The sequence below is a fragment of the Cryptomeria japonica genome, unplaced genomic scaffold (genome assembly GCF_030272615.1).
Source record: "Cryptomeria japonica unplaced genomic scaffold, Sugi_1.0 HiC_scaffold_271, whole genome shotgun sequence".
NCBI classification, from domain to species: domain Eukaryota; kingdom Viridiplantae; phylum Streptophyta; class Pinopsida; order Cupressales; family Cupressaceae; genus Cryptomeria; species Cryptomeria japonica.
Genome location: NW_026729093.1, coordinates 144646 through 150679, shown reverse-complemented (window position 1 = coordinate 150679; position 6034 = coordinate 144646). Strand labels below are relative to the sequence as shown.

General features: G+C 63.7%; 1 non-coding gene across 1 annotated transcript; it reads left to right on the top strand.

Moving 5' to 3' along the window:
* The first annotated feature begins 186 nt into the window (after nucleotides 1-186).
* On the top strand, nucleotides 187-305 carry LOC131869851 (5S ribosomal RNA). Its single transcript, XR_009368220.1, has one exon. It is a non-coding gene; the product is annotated as a 5S ribosomal RNA (ribosomal RNA).
* The last annotated feature ends 5729 nt before the right edge of the window (nucleotides 306-6034 follow it).

The following is a 6034-nucleotide window of genomic DNA, read 5'->3' as shown; positions in this document are numbered from 1 at the left end:
CACGTAGGCCGGGCCGGGTGCACACCCGACGCCCTAGCAAGGTGCGCGCACCCGGGCAGGGCTCACACTTGGCGAACGGGGCGCACTTCGCGAGGGAGGGTGTGCACCTCGACGGGGGTGGGTGGCCGGGGTGGATTCGCACGTGGGTCGCGGTTTGCTAAGTACACACTGCGACAAGCTCATAACGGGTGCGATCATACCAGCATTAGTGCACCGGATCCCATCAGAACTCCGCAGTTAAGCGCGCTTGGGCCGGAGTAGTACTGGGATGGGTGACCTCCCGGGAAGTCCCGGTGTTGCACCCTTTTTTAGTTTTTCGCCGGGCGTCGCAATGCTATTTGAATAAACCTTTTGCCCGTTTGCGTTCTCGTCGGGGCCGGGCCGGGCCGGGGTGCGCTGCCCGCACTACCGCGCGCGCGGGGGGCGACACCGAGCGCGCACCCGAGGCACCCCGAGCACACAGGCCACGGTGCAACCCGGGCGTTGTGCGCGCACCCCGGTGCGCCCGAGGTGCTGCGCGCGCACCCAGGTGAAATCGGTGTGCACCTCGGCCAGTGCGCGCTCGGTCGAGTCGCGCACGTTGGCCAAGGTGCACGGTGATGTTTCTTACTCTAAGGTTCCGCACCAGACGCCCGGGACAGGTGAGCGAAGCTGGGCGGGGCCGGGTGCGCGGCCGGGGCAGGTGCACGCAGCTGGAGAGAGCTTTGGAGCACACTTCGGAGCGCACCAATGATGCGCTCCATTCAAAAGTTTCCTGAAAAGGCAAAAAAAGTTGAGATTATAGAATTTCCCACTTGAGAGATTGTAAAAAAAAAAAATTTAAAATGAAGGAAACACGGGTGCCAAGGTGTGCGCAGCCCAGCCAAGGTGTGCGCACCAAGGCGCCCACCCTGGCGAAGGTGCACGCAAGGTGCGCACCCGAGGCAAACCGGACAATTAACCCAACTTTCGACTTCGCGCGCACCTTGGAGCGCACTTCGGAGCGCTCCTTGGTGCGCACCAATCTTGGGCACCTCGGAGTGCACCATGGCGCCCACCAAGGTGCGCACCCGGGGCAAACCGAGCTCCGACTTCGTGCGCACCTTGGAGCGCACGAAAGGTGCGCACCATGGCGCCCACCAAGGTGCGCAGCCCAGCCAAGGCGTGCGCATCAAGGTGCGCACCCTGGCGAAGGTGCGCACCCGGGGCAAACCGAGCTCCGACTTCGTGCGCACCTTGGAGCGCACAAAAGGTGCGCAACCCAGCCAAGGTGTGCGCACCCCGGTCAAACCGAGCTCCGAATCGTGCGCACCAGAGGTGCACGCCATCGTGCGCACCTTGGAGCACACTTCGGAGCCCTCCTTGGTGCGCGCCGATGTTGCGCACCTCGGAGCGCACCCGGGGAAAACAATGCAATTAACCCGACTTTCGACTTCGTGGGCACCTCGGAGCGCTCTCGGGTTCGCACCTCGGAGCACACCGAGGTGCGCACCTTTGATGCGCTGCCTTCACCAATTTCCAGAAAAGGCAAGAAAACATTGAGAAGGTGTGCGCACCGAGGTGCCCACCCTGGCGAAGGTGCACGCGAGGTGCGCACCCGAGGCAAACCGGGCTCCGACTTCGTGCACGCCGCACCTTGGAGCACACTTCGGAGCGCTCCTTGGTGCGCACCAGGGCGCGCAACCCAGCCGAGGTGCCCACCCCGGCGAAGGTGCACGCGAGGTGCGCACCCGGGGCAAACCGGGCTCCGACTTCGTGCACGCCATGGTGCCCACCGCGGCGAAGGTGCACGCGAGGTGCGCACCCGGGGCAAACCGGGCTCCGACTTCGTGCACGCCGCACCTTGGAGCACACTTCGGAGCGCTCCTTGGTGCGCACCATGGTGCCCACCAGGGCGCGCAACCCCGCCGAAGGTGCACGCGAGGTGCGCACCCGGGGCAAACCGGGCTCCGACTTCGTGCACGCCGCACCTTGGAGCACACTTCGGAGCGCTCCTTGGTGCGCACCATGGTGCCCACCAGGGCGCGCAACCCCACCGAAGGTGCACGCGAGGTGCGCACCCGGGGCAAACCGGGCTCCGACTTCGTGCACGCCATGGTGCGCACCGCGGCGAAGGTGCGCACCCGGGGCAAACCGGGCTCCGACTTCGTGCACGCCGCACCTTGGAGCACACTTCGGAGCGCTCCTTGGTGCGCACCAGGGCGCGCAACCCAGCCGAGGTGCCCACCCCGGCGAAGGTGCACGCGAGGTGCGTACCCGGGGCAAACCGGGCTCCGACTTCGTGCACGCCGCACCTTGGAGCACACTTCGGAGCGCTCCTTGGTGCGCACCATGGTGCCCACCAGGCCGCGCAACCCAGCCAAGGTGTGCGCACCAAGGTGCACGCGAGGTGCGCACCCGGGGCAAACCGGGGTCCGACTTCGTGCACGCCGCACCTTGGAGCACACATCGGGGCGCTCCCGGGTTCGCACCGGCGTTGCGCACCGTGGTGGGCACCTCGGAGCACACCAAGGTGGGCAGCGAGGTGCGCACCTTTGATGCGATGCCTTCACTAATTTCCATAAAAGGCAAAAAAAAAACGAGATTTTAAAATTTCCGTTTTGAAAGATAGTGAGAAAAAGGGAATGCTGGTGCCATCTTGAGCCCGCCCTGGTGCGCAGCCCAGCCAAGGTGTGCGCACCAAGGTGCCCACCCTGGCGAAGGTGCGCGCCCGGGCAATTAATCCAACTTCCAACTTCGCGCGCGCCAGGGTGGGAGCGCACCCAACAACCGGGCCTGGGAAGAGCCAATGCGAGAAACCCCACCAAACGCTCTGACAAAAAAAGAGGGGGCGCTCCAGTAACCCCGCTTCGGAGCGCACCCTGGGCAAACCCAGCCAAGGTGCCCACCCCGGCCAAGGTGCAGGCGAGGTGCGCACCCGGGGCAAACCGGGCTCCGACAACGTGCACGCCGCACCTTGGAGCACACTTCGTAGCGCTCCCGGGTGCGCACCTCAGAGCACACCAAGGTGGGCAGCGAGGTGCGCACCTTTGATGCGCTGCCTTCACTAATTTCCAGAAAAGGCAAAAAAAAAAGGAGATTTTAAAATTTCCGTTTTGAAAGATAGTGAAAAAAACGGAACGCGCGTGCCATCTTGAGCCCGCCCTGGTGCGCAGCCCAGGTAAGGTGCCCACCCTGGCAAAGGTGCGCACCCGGGCAATTAACCCTACTTCCGACTTCGTGCGCGCCAGGGTGGCAACCGGGCCTCGGAAGAGCCAATGCGAGAAACCCCACCAAACGCTCCGACAAAAAAAGAGGCGGCGCTCCAATAACCCCGCTTCGGAGCGCAGCCGGGGCAAACCCAGCCAAGGTGCCCACCCCGACGAAGGTGCACGCGAGGTGCGCACCCGGGGCAAACCGGGCTCCGACAACGTGCACGCAGCACCTTGGAGCACACTTCGAAGCACTCCCGGGTGCCCACCGGCGTTGCGCACCGTGGTGGGCAGCGAGGTGCGCACCTTTGATGCGCTGCCTTCACTAATTTCCAGAAAAAGGCAAAAAAAAATGAGATTTTAAAATTTCTGTTTTGAAAGATAGTGAAAAAAAAGGAACGCGGGTGCCATCTTGAGCCCGCCCTGGTGCGCAGCCCAGGCAAGGCATGCGCACCAAGGTGCCCACCCGAGGTGCACACCCGGGGCAAACCGGGCTCCGACTTCGTGCAGGCCGCACCTTGGAGCACACTTCGGAGCGCTCCTTGGTGAGCACCATGGTGCCCACCAGGGCGCGCAACCCAGCCAAGGTCTGCACACCAAGGTGCCCACCCCGGCGAAGGTGCACGCGAGGTGCGCACCCGGGGCAAACCGGGCTCCGACTTCGTGCACGCCATGGTGCCCACCGCGGCGAAGGTGCACGCGAGGTGCGCACCCGGGGCAAACCGGGCTCCGACTTCGTGCACGCCGCACCTTGGAGCACACTTCGGAGCGCTCCTTGGTGCGCACCATGGTGCCCACCAGGGCGCGCAACCCAGCCAAGGTGTGCGCACCAAGGTGCACGCGAGGTGCGCACCCGGGGCAAACCGGGGTCCGACTTCGTGCACGCCGCACCTTGGAGCACACATCGGAGCGCTCCCAGGTTCGCACCAGCGTTGCGCACCTTTGATGCGCTGCCTTCACTAATTTCCAGAAAAGGCAAAAAAAAACGAGATTTTAAAATTTCCGTTCTGAAAGATAGTGAAAAAAACGGAACGCGGGTGCCATCTTGAGCCCTTCCTGGTGCGCAGCCCAGGCAAGTTGTGCGCACCAAGGTGCCCACCCTGGCGGAGGTGCGCGCCCGGGGCAATCCGGGCTCCGACTTCGTGCACTGCATGGTGCCCACCAAGGCGCGCAACCCAGCCAAGGTGCCCACCGCAGCGAAGGTGCACGCGAGGTGCGCACCCGAGGTGCACACCCGGGGCAAACCGGGCTCCGACTTCGTGCACGCCGCACCTTGGAGCACACTTCAGAGCGCTCCTTGGTGCGCACCAGGGCGCGCAACCCAGCCGAGGTGCCCACCCCGGCGAAGGTGCACGCGAGGTGCGCACCCGGGGCAAACCGGGCTCCGACTTCGTGCACGCCATGGTGCCCACCGCGGCGAAGGTGCGCACCCGGGGCAAACCGGGCTCCGACTTCGTGCACGCCGCACCTTGGAGCACACTTCGGAGCGCTCCTTGGTGCGCACCATGGTGCCCACCAGGCCGCGCAACCCAGCCAAGGTGTGCGCACCAAGGTGCACGCGAGGTGCGCACCCGGGGCAAACCGGGGTCCGACTTCGTGCACGCCGCACCTTGGAGCACACATCGGGGCGCTCCCGGGTTCGCACCGGCGTTGCGCACCGTGGTGGGCACCTCGGAGCACACCAAGGTGGGCAGCGAGGTGCGCACCTTTGATGCGATGCCTTCACTAATTTCCATAAAAGGCAAAAAAAAAACGAGATTTTAAAATTTCCGTTTTGAAAGATAGTGAGAAAAAGGGAATGCTGGTGCCATCTTGAGCCCGCCCTGGTGCGCAGCCCAGCCAAGGTTTGCGCACCAAGGTGCCCACCCTGGCGAAGGTGCGCGCCCGGGCAATTAACCCAACTTCCAACTTCGCGCGCGCCAGGGTGGGAGCGCACCCAACAACCGGGCCTGGGAAGAGCCAATGCGAGAAACCCCACCAAACTCTCTGACAAAAAAAGAGGGGGCGCTCCAGTAACCCCGCTTCGGAGCGCACCCTGGGCAAACCCAGCCAAGGTGCCCACCCCGGCCAAGGTGCAGGCGAGGTGCGCACCCGGGGCAAACCGGGCTCCGACAACGTGCACGCCGCACCTTGGAGCACACTTCGTAGCGCTCCCGGGTGCGCACCTCAGAGCACACCAAGGTGGGCAGCGAGGTGCGCACCTTTGATGCGCTGCCTTCACTAATTTCCAGAAAAGGCAAAAAAAAAAGGAGATTTTAAAATTTCCGTTTTGAAAGATAGTGAAAAAAACGGAACGCGCGTGCCATCTTGAGCCCGCCCTGGTGCGCAGCCCAGGTAAGGTGCCACCCTGGCAAAGGTGCGCACCCGGGCAATTAACCCTACTTCCGACTTCGTGCGCGCCAGGGTGGCAACCGGGCCTCGGAAGAGCCAATGCGAGAAACCCCACCAAACGCTCCGACAAAAAAAGAGGCGGCGCTCCAATAACCCCGCTTCGGAGCGCAGCCGGGGCAAACCAAGCCAAGGTGCCCACCCCGACGAAGGTGCACGCGAGGTGCGCACCCGGGGCAAACCGGGCTCCGACAACGTGCACGCAGCACCTTGGAGCACACTTCGAAGCACTCCCGGGTGCCCACCGGCGTTGCGCACCGTGGTGGGCAGCGAGGTGCGCACCTTTGATGCGCTGCCTTCACTAATTTCCAGAAAAAGGCAAAAAAAAATGAGATTTTAAAATTTCCGTTTTGAAAGATAGTGAAAAAAAAGGAACGCGGGTGCCATCTTGAGCCCGCCCTGGTGCGCAGCCCAGGCAAGGCATGCGCACCAAGGTGCCCACCCGAGGTGCACACCCGGGGCAAACCGGGCTCCGA